Below are 11,413 nucleotides of genomic sequence, written 5' to 3' on the forward strand. Positions count from 1 at the left end.
TGACCCCACTAATTAATTTTATTGACTACGTCCCTGTCCTTGCCCCAGGAATTTTCACATGCACCTTTGAATCTCTATCTTAGGATTCTAATAAGCCTAGATCTAAGTTATTAAGGTGCATGTGATCAAGACTATGACCATTTTTGGTAAAGAGCGTTTTGGGATAAAAAGAGCGGTTTTGACAAACTTTAGCGGTTTGACCACTGAAACCGCTAATTGGAGTGTTTGGTGGAGAGAGGTTTGGGAGAGAGGTTTGTGAGAGAGTTTTGGGATGAAAACGCTAATTTAGAAAAAGCTCCTAAGGAGCTTTTTCAATTAGCGTTTTGTAATATTAAAATTAATGGACTTCTTTAACCCTAATTATTTTATGTATATTTTTATGTATTAAAAAAAAGAAATGCCCTTATTCGTCTTTTTGCACAAACCGCTATTATCAATCAGCTAATTTTTACCAAACAGGTCTACACAAACAGCTAGTCAAATCAGCTAATGTAATCAGCTAACAGCTAATTCCCAAATAGGGCCTATGCCTTGCCCATATTCAGTCAGGATTTCATATTTGGAGGGAAATTTTAGCCTAGCGGTTCGGATTTTTCAAAGTCCAAACCGTTAGGGTTGACAAAAAAAATTTGTTTTTTTTTTGGGTAGAAACAGGAAAGGAAAGAACAAACTAACCTGGGACCAGCCTAGGGAAGCTAATCCCAATCCTATCCTCTAAAAGAAGAGAAGAAAAAAAGATAGGAGGATCAGAAAGGGTAGTGACACCTAACATCCCCTCATGACCAGCCGCCGCCAAGCGATCCGCAACCCGGTTCTGTTATCTGAAGATGTGGCTGAACTTTAAGAACTCAAAGGAAGATCCAAGCTTTTGATAAGGTTACGGCTATTAAGACAAATAGCATGATTATCAGAAATCATATTGATGGCCTCCATGTTATCAGACTCCACAGATAACCTCTTAACACCCAGACTTTTGGCAAGCTTAACACCAGAGAGAATGCCCCAAAGCTCCGCAGAAAAGGACGAGCCCGACCCCAGGTTCTGGGTGAAACCAGACATCCAGACGCCCCTCGCATCTCTAAGAACACCTCCGGCCGCAATTCTTCCATTGTTGAGGCAAGAGCCATCCGTATTCAACTTCACCACCCCATCTTTCGGCCTGCTCCAACCAACGAGGTGAACCTCTTTATTCTGGGTAGACCTGGCAATGGAATCCCCTTTGAAGCTCTCAGTAATAAAAAAGAGCTTTTTCGAGAAGAACTCAGGTAAGTTCTGAATAAAAACAGTTTTATCTCTAAAGATCTCCTCGTTCCTCCACTTCCAGATTTGGTGACAGATAATAGCAAAGAAAATGTCACCATGCTCCATGTTAGCCAGTAACTTCCCACTAACCCCATTGGAGAACCAGTCATACTCAGAGTGGGCTAGGAAGGAAGGAAGAATGTGGTGTGGGAGAACTTTCTTCCACACTTCTTTACTTTTAGAGTAGTCCCTAAGAGCATGGCACAAAGTTTCATCATGGCCTCTGCATCTACTGCAAGCTCCTGAATCCGCCAAATGTCGTCTGTGCCTATCCGAATTAGTAAGCAACCTATCCTTAATTCCCAGCCACAGGAAGCTCCTAATACGGTAAGGGATTTTAAGGGCCCAAATGGATTTCCAAGTGTCTGAGAGAGGAACAGATCTGTTGAGGGTAAAAGCTTCAAAGGCTGATTTGCACGAATAAGCACCATTGTTAGACAGGGCCCAGCAATGCCTATCATTGTCTTCCTCTTGATTACTAATCTTAACTCCCCTGATTCTAAAGAGAGTATCCAGGCTAAAGAAGGTATCAAACTTAGACCAAATCCAGTCCCCCCCAGAGTCCACCACATCGGCAATCCTCCAGTTGCGGAAATTACTAGGCGGGGGGAGCTACACACCTCTAATAAAGGTTTATCTCCAATCCAGGTATCATTCCAGAAACTGATGGACTTGCCATTACCCACCTCAAGGCCAACCCCCGAGCAGAACTCTGCAAACACAGAGCTAAGCCCTTTCCAGAGGAAAGAACAATTGACAACTCTTTCCTTAAGACCCCCAAAGATTTTGTCTTTTCGGTACTTACCACAGAGAAGACGAACCCAGAGAGAAGAGGGGCATTGCCACATTCTCCAGAGAAGCTTCATTAATAAAACTTTATTGTTATCCTTAGCTTGTCTAATACCAAGACCCCCTATGCTTTTAGGCTGGCAGACCTCCTTCTAAGGGACCAGGTGAATCTTTTTCCCCTCTCTAGACTCTCCCTAAAGGAAGCGCCGGTTAATTTTGTCCAGCTCATTGAGAACCGGCTCAGGCAATTTACAGGCTTGCATGATATGATTGGGAGTCGCACAATTGACAGATTGAATTAAAGTTAGACGGCCTGCCAGGGAAAGAGAATTAGCTTTCCAACTAGTACACAACCCTTTAGTTTTATCCAGAGTCTTTTTAAGAGAGGCTTTGGAAACTCTGTCGCTATGGAGGGGAACCCCAAGATACTTACCCAAAGAGTGAGTCAGAGGAATGCCGGAAAGATCACTAAGCCTTTTACAGACGCTTATATCCATGTTCTTAGAGCAAAGCATCCGAGACTTTTGGATATTAATCTTCTGGCCAGAAGCAGCGCAGAAGCAATTAAGGATATGCATAACCACACCAATTTGCTCCTCATTCCCTTCCACAAAGATCATCACATCGTCAGCGAAGAACAAATGGGTAATAGGAGGGCAAAACTTGTTGATGGACACAGGATGGAGAATCCCCTTGCTCACAGCCTCTTGGATTAGGTGAGACAGTCTCTCCATAGCAATAACAAAAAGGAAGGGGCTCATAGGATCCCCTTGACGGATACCCCTGGAGGGAGAGAACGCATCAGACATATCTCCATTGATCAAAACCTGGAAAACAGGAGAAGAAATGCAATCCTCAATCAATCTCCTCCAGTTCTCCGGGATACCAGCTCGCTTTAAACTATCCAGAAGAAAACTCCAATTTAAGCAGTCATAAGCTTTCTCCAGATCCAGTTTGAGCGCCACGATCCCTTTCTAAACTTTCTTCATCTTCATGGAGTGAACCACCTCTTGGGCAATAACCACATTGTCCATCATTTGCCTGCCAGGAACAAAACTACCTTGATTTTGGCTAATAATCTCAGGAAGGATACGCCGGAGCCTATTAGCCACAATCTTAGTGATAGCTTTATATAACACATTGCACAGACTGATCGGCCTCATTTGTAAAAAGGAGGAAGGTTTTTCAACTTTTGGGATCAAAACCAGGAGGGTTCTATTCACCAGCCTAATATCATTGGATCCGCTGAACACACCCATAACAAAACTGTAAATGCCATCCTTTACCGTATCCCAGTGTTTATGGTAAAAACTAGCAGGAATACCATCGATCCCCGGAGCCTTAGTAGCTCCAATACTGGTGAAAGCCAGATCAATTTCTTTCTGGTCAATAGGATGGAAAGCTTCCTTAATAGAAGCCTCCTCCAGCCTAGGAAAGGAAATCCCAGAGTGGGCTTTATCCAGATCCACCTCTTCCTCTTCAAAGAGGTCTTTATAGAAATCAAGGGCAAGGCGACGAATATCTTCATCCTCATAGACCCAATCACCATTGGAGTCTTTAATAGCATCGATCTGATTCCTCTGCCTCCTAATAATAGTAGAAAGGTGGAAAAACCTGGTAGTCCGGTCACCATCCTTAATCCAAGCCTTTCTAGATTTTTGGAACCAAAGAAGCTCTTCCTGTCTAAGCACAGCTTCCAACTCGTTCTGGAGAGATCTAAGATGACAGTTCAGACTGTGATCGAAATGGATCTCCAAACAGCGATGAATGCCATCAATTCTTCTTAACAGTTTATTTTTTCTCCTAATAATATGGCCAAAGATGTTTTTATTCCATCCCACCACATTCCTTCTGAACCCCTCAGAGGTAAGGAGAATATTAGAATGAGGTTGCCAATTGTTTTTCACAAAATTTTTAAACTCATGATGGGATTCCCAAGCAACAAGGTACCTAAAAGGTCTATTCCCTTTAAGCCTATGACATTTAACCAGTTTAAAGAGGATAGGACAATGGTCAGAATGACGGAAAGGGAGATTCAGCACGTTTACCTCGGGAAATCTATAAATCGCAGCAACATTCGCGTAAACTTTATCCAACCGAACAAACAGGCTATTCCTTTTCCAAGTAAATTTGTGACCAGCGGCTCCCAGGTCCGACAGCCCGCATAAATCCATATCCTGCTTGTGATTTAGGCACCGGTTCACATAATGATTATCCCCCCCCTTTCTGATCACTCATAAGGGCAATATCATTAAAGTCCCCAGCAACCAACCAAGCCTCCACCATGCTTGTACTCATAGAGTACAGGATCTGCCATAACCTTTTTCGGTTCGTCAAAACAGGATCGGCATAAACAAAGGTGACAAAGAAAGGTTTATTACCAGGGTAACACACCTTGCTATGAATGAATTGATTATCCATGCTGATGATGTCAATATTAATACGATCTGGCTTCCAAAAAAGCCAAATCCCCCCTGCCCGACCAGTAGCCTCTGATCTAACACAACTCCAATTTTTAAAACTTTCTAACCACTTCCTCTGCTTTGGAACCACTGACCTTGGTTTCCAGAAGAGCAAAACAAGAAGGATTAAATTGCTTAATTAGATCATTAACATGGATGCGGGTCGCCTTGCTAGCCGCACCTCTCATATTCCAATAAAAAAAGTCCATCAGAAAAGAAGGCTACTGACACAGGCCCATACCCTAGATCAGGTATTTATTCGGGGCTCCTGAGAGCCTAGAAGAGGTGCCAGAAGGCCCCCTTTTATCCCAAGAATCCAAAGAACTGTGGTTTTTTTTAGGGTTAGCCTTCGGTTTCTTCATATTCAACTTATTGACTCCCATAGACTTTCCAATTTGGACATCAATAATAGCTTTCGAGTTACTAACCTCATTGATTTGTTTTCAGTATGATAAAATTGTGGGATAATTACTAATCTGACCCAATCAAGGACCCCAATTTACATATCTAACCCACATTGCCTTAAAGTTACCAAATTAGACACTTTCACCCATTTTGGACAAAACTAACCTTAGTTCTATTCGATCAATCGATCGATCTACTCCTTCTTCTTCTTCTTCTTCTTCTCCGTTTCAACTTCTTCTTCGGTTCATCTTCTTCAATTTCTGATACCAATCGATAGCGATTTTTGAGATTTTTGACATATTATGTTCAATTTCCCGTACAAATGGTATATTTTTAGCTTATACGCTTGCTTTTCTCGTTGGTTTTGCCTCTTTCTTCATCTGTAATGGTATCGTTTCAATTTCCTCAATTTTCCATAATTTTTTTCCATTTTCCTCCATTGTTGTCGCATTTGTGACGAAATTGTCGCATTTCGTCACAAATGCGACAAGAATTGTCGCATTTCGTCGCAAATGCGACAAGAATTATCGCATTCGTCGCAAATGCGACAAGAGTTGTCGCATTTGCTACGAAATGCGACAACTCTTGTCGCATTTGTGACGAAATGCGACAATTTCGTCACAAATGCGACAATAATGGAGAAAAATGGAAAAAAATTATGGAAAATTGAGGAAATTGAAACGATACCATTACAGATGAAGAAAGAGGCAAAACCAACGAGAAAAGCAAGCGTATAAGCTAAAAATATACCATTTGTACGGGAAATTGAACATAATATGTCAAAAATCTCAAAAATCGCTAACGATTGGTATCAAAAATTGAAGAAGATGAACCGAAGAAGAAGTTGAAATGGAGAAGAAGAAGAACAAGAAGAAGAAGAAGAAGAACAACAAGAAGAAGAAGAAGCGGAAGAAGAAGAAGAAGAACAACAACAACAACAAGAAGAAGAAGCGGAAGAAGAAGAAGAAGAAGAAGAAGAAGGATCGATTGATCGAATAGAACTAAAGAATGAAGGATCCGCCATCAATACTCTTATGGATAAGGATCCACCGACGAATCTCCAGATGGTGTATGAAGCAAGACTCATAGGTGGCGGATCTATGGATTCCTCAACACTCCTCAAAGGGTCAAACGCCTTGGGAGACCCGCCGTCAAACATCGATACGCTCAAGGAACGGCCAAGCCGTTTCCCAATAAAGCCAACTAATAACCCATTAATGAGCTAACGGTCATACTTGAATAAGATCAGTAACCACCATTAATGAGGCATTAATGAAGACTTTCTAGTTACCAAGAGTTATAACTACATGAGTATAAATAGCTTGCATCCCAAGCTATTGAGGTACACTTACTGATTCTCTACTTTTGTGCTTACAGTTTATTCTCAGAAATATTACTGACTTTGGCATCGGAGTGTCCCCGACCGATCCCAACGGCGCCTCACAGGGAAGTGCTCCGATCAAGGATTTTTTTCCCAAGTTATCAATTGGTGCGGTGAACGTGGAATCTCTAACAAACAGAAGATCACAAAATCTTGATTGTATAGAGTTTCACAAAGAACAAAACAATGAAGTCAACGGAACAGAAATCTCAATCTCAAACCTCGGCTCAATCAATTCAAACAAATCTATCCAAAGATAGGCTTCTCTATAGATTGGTGGGAAAGAGTTTTCTTCTCCTTTCTTATTCCATTTTTAATTAAAGAAATTTGAGATTCTCCACCCTTATAAAGTGCTATGAATATCATATATGTTATTATGATAAATCTAATGAATTGTGAAAGATAAAGTCATAGACACAAATCTTTCATTAAATCTTGCATGCTTACTATGCCCCCATATTTTTATGCATGACAAGTGTAATATGCCATTATCATTGAATTAGTACAAAATGCACTTATAAGACCTATAATCTTGGGATTTTATAGAAAGATATCTCATCCATTCAAGGTGATTTTGTCATTTGATATTCAAATATAATAAAAGGCTCGTGTAATTACAGATGATTTAGGTCTGATCAGTCTTTTGGATGAACATGCATATAACTATCAAAATAGATTACAAAAAAAAATCATATTTGGTTTTTTTTGTACAATTCACCATCTATGTATGGCTTTTCTCATATATAGTACTTTTAATATCAGAAATTCATATTTTTGAATATTGTTTTGTCAAACAGTTATTTCATTCCCTTTTTTACAAGGATGTGTTTATTCATATAAAAACTGTTTGTTTGACATTGTTAGAATTTCTTTTACCAACGTAAGACCCTTGAACATATTGAATCTATTTGTCATTATCATGTAATTGTCCCTAACTATTAAAGCCATTATGGACTGATGAATTACCAAATTGGATAAATGAAACTTTCATACCCTGAGCTAACTACAAAATAGTGCAAGTGTCAGTTTCGGATCAGAACATTAATTTATGCAAAGTTCTTGGAATATACATGAGAGTTTTTTAGAGCTTGTGATATCTGAAGGTATGTGATGATGAATTTTGAGTAATTTTCCATACACCCCAAATTAGAGGAGAATCATGGTACATGTCTTTTTCTTCCAAAATTACCTTTTCTCTTTTATTTTATTTATACAAATGAAATGATATAAGATTAATTTTATATATAAATATATTATTAAATCACCACTTCCCTTACTTTAATTATATTTCATCCAAACGAGGCCTTAATGATCTCTGAATGCCATTATTACATGGTAACATAATATTAGTTACTAAGTAAAAAGTAACTATATCTTACCCAATATAGAATGTCATAACTTTTATGATGTTTAAAATAAATATGTTATCTTTGGATATTAATGTGCATTGAAATACAAAAGGACATTGTTCTTAAACCATTCTCATTAAGGTTATTTATTAAGAATTCATTATGATATTTATGTGTAGTAGTAATCTTTATGGTTATGACCGTTATATGTGGTATTATTAACACAAGCATGAATAAAATTCTATTATGAATTTATTTGACATATAATATTTACTCGGTTTTATCCTTTAACTAAGTTCATTATAGAGTCAGAGACCAACGTGAAGGAATTACTAAATTAATTCCAAGATGAACTAAGAATTCCATAAAGAGACATTGCATCATACATGATATTTGCCAACAAAGGTCAATGGAAATAGTTTTTCACTATGAAGTCAGTTCCATGGATCAAGCCATTGATCCCCAAGGTAAGTGAATATAGCTTTTATGCCTTACCACAGTCTTTTAATAATGGACAGGATACACCCCACTTCTGGAGTTCTTTCAGTACTAACCCACAAGTACAAGAGAATCGCTAATACTGCAACCAACGCCAAACACTGGCATGAAAAGTAAAGCTCAACCCAGAGAGGTGTACATTCGAAGTCACTTTAGAAAAATTCATTGACTACATCATTAGCCAAAGAGGAGTTAGAGCAAATCCAGATAAATAAAAGCCCTACGAGGAGAAAGGTGAAAAGAGCGCCTAAATGAAAGCCCCACAATGGGTGAGAAAGATCCAGAGGTTGAACGGGCAGATCATCATACTAGAAAGATTGTCAACAAGCATATCAATGTATAAAACAATTCCTAGCAGAACCACCCTTGATGAGCAGACCAATCTGAATGGGAGACCTGCATTTGTATCTATCTGTCATGGATAAAGCTATGTGCACCGTGGTTATTCAAGAAGAAGAAGGTCAACAGTTCCCCATCTATTATGTTAGCAAAATGTTGAAGGATGCGGAGACAAGATATTCGAAGCTAGATAAAATGGCTCTGGTGGTTGTGACGACATCCATCCGCGTCAAACCATAGTTCCAAGCATAACCTCAACATGATCGAGATCAAAATCAAGAGCCGACTTCACCACCACGATTCAACATTGAACACATGGATGATGAGATTCAAAGGCGAATGCATGCCGCTCTAGATAGATGAGAGAACAATGCAGAAAGGTACGCCCATCCAGTTAACAGGAATTCGCCATTCACAGCATGGATCATGTGGTACGAGGCGGACAGAAGGTTTAAAGCTTCCAACCTGCCATAATATAAAGGAGAAGAGTGCAATATAAACGGTACATTACATATCCCGAACCCAAAGGAGGGGAGCATGTAACCATTGAAAGGAACGCCAAGACGTATTACAGGTTCCATAGAAGAAATGGCCACCACATTTTGAAGCTTGCTGGGAGTTGGAAAACTAGATAGATTTGTCTAGAATAACAAATAACAAGACGACAAGTAGAAGACAGATCCCAGAAATAAATTCAAAAGTGTCATTAATGTCATAGCAGATGGACCGGTGTATCTGCCACCCGTGAAAAAAGCAAAAATATCCGCTCTGGATAAAACATCCCTCAATTGCCCCTTTTGCAGAAACAGGTCCAGTAATCTCTCCACATACTGATGCGTTGGTAGTAACAATGACGATTGAAGGATGTGAGATGAAATGAAGCGAGTAATGGTAGACACGGGTAGTTCTTGCAATGTCATCACCAGAGGTGCATTCGCCAAACTAAAGGTTGATCCGATCCAAATATAAACAACCATTGTTGACATCATGGGAGTGATGGGTCACACTATCCAGACCAAGCGTCAGGTAACTATGGAATGCAAGCTGGCAGATGATGATCAAGCGTGGATTGGTGATCTGGAGTTCTCTATTATGAATGGACAATTAGCTTATAACATCATTCTTGGGCGGCCGTTCATCTCAGAGGTTGCAGCCCTAATTTCCATCCACCGTCTGGCAATGTACATTCCCACCAGCAAAGGAGGAGTAATGATTAGCGGGAACCAAAAGGTGGCTCAAGAGACCTACTCGGCGTCACTATCGATCCGCCCACAATCCAAAGATGACGAAGGTGAGGAAGATGAACTTGTCACTACATCTTTGGGCGACACAGCAATGTTCCTTATTGCTGATGGAAAGCGGGTGCGGATCGCCAAAGGATTAAAACCTGAGATCAAGGAGGATGTTACGAAAGTTCTCATTGAGTCTGAAAGCGTGTTTGCATGGAAGAATGAGATCCTCACAGGAGTAATCCCAAATGTGATTACTCATAAGTTAAACATCATGGAAGATGCAAATGCAGTTGCTCAGAAAAGACGGAACCATGGGTCTAAAAATCAGTATTTTTACGTATTCTTATATGTGCATTAAACTGTTATAGTATCCTATATTTTATAATTTATTCTTTCTTGCCATACTTCTTATATATTCATTTGCCTAGTTTTGTTCTATATCTTTCCAAATTCTATAGAAGAAGAAATAGCAAAGCTGAAGAAGGCGGATGTAATCAAAGAGGTGATATACGCCCAGTGGCTGGCGAATGAAAAGTTCCACAGGCGGATCAATTACCTCAAAGATAGGACAATTGATCCCCATCACGGGCAGATCCCCTTTCCACAAAGATAAGAAACACAGACCCTCAAGAGCTTTCAAATGAGCTCAACTCTCTCCTCAAAGACATGAAAAATATTGGTCACCATCAAAAGCGGGTTAAAATTATCTCAAACATGAGAAAATTACACCCTAAACTTTCTCCTCAAAGATAGGAGAACAATAATCTCAGCGGCGGATCAATCTACCTCAAAGATAGGAAACGATTGATCGTCGTCAGGGACGGGTTAAAAATTTTTGAGACGTGAGATCTTTACACCCTCAAGTATTCTTCTCAAAAGGAGATTATTAAGATCCACTGGCGGATCGATTTACCTCAAAGATAGGAAACAATCGATCACCTGGGGCAGCTTAACTTCCTCACCAGGAATAAAAGCTTTAAACCTTCAAAAAAGGTTCACACATTGGGGTACGGCTGGCCACCTGCCCTAAACAATCGGAGAAGTCCTAAGTAAACCAGGTTCTAGAAAATTACTTGCTAAAAGATATAATTCATAAGTAAAAATAGTTCTGGAAAGAAAAGGGTTCATCCAAATCAATGAAGCATCTTCATCCAATCAATGAAGCCTCGTCTTCATCTAAGCAATGAAGCCTCGTCTTCATCCAAACAATGAAGCCTCGTCTTCATCCAAGCAATGAAGCCTCGTCTGCATCCGAACAATGAAGCCTCATCTTCATCAAAATAATGAAGCCTCGTCTTCATCCAAGCAATGAAGCCTCGTCTTCATCCAAGCAATGAAGCCTCGTCTTCATCAAAAGCAATAAAGTCTCGCCTTCACAAATGCAAAGCAAAAACACTTTGGAAAATGAGTAAATGCTAAAAAGGCAAGTGCCTAGAGTGTCAAAATTCCCCACAAAATGCGCAAAAGTCCCTAAATGGCTGATCATTCTTACTGATCCCTAAGGGCAGGTCATTCTCCTCAATATGGCAGAACTGAAGAAAAGAAGTCCCTAAGGCGAATCATAATCCTATGCGGTAGGAACAAATGGTCCCATAAAGGGCAGGTTATTCCTTTCTAAAGGAAATATAAACTCTCAAGAAGCCCTAGAGGCTAACA

The sequence above is a fragment of the Euphorbia lathyris genome, chromosome 2, assembly GCF_963576675.1.
Source record: "Euphorbia lathyris chromosome 2, ddEupLath1.1, whole genome shotgun sequence".
NCBI classification, from domain to species: Eukaryota; Viridiplantae; Streptophyta; class Magnoliopsida; order Malpighiales; family Euphorbiaceae; genus Euphorbia; species Euphorbia lathyris.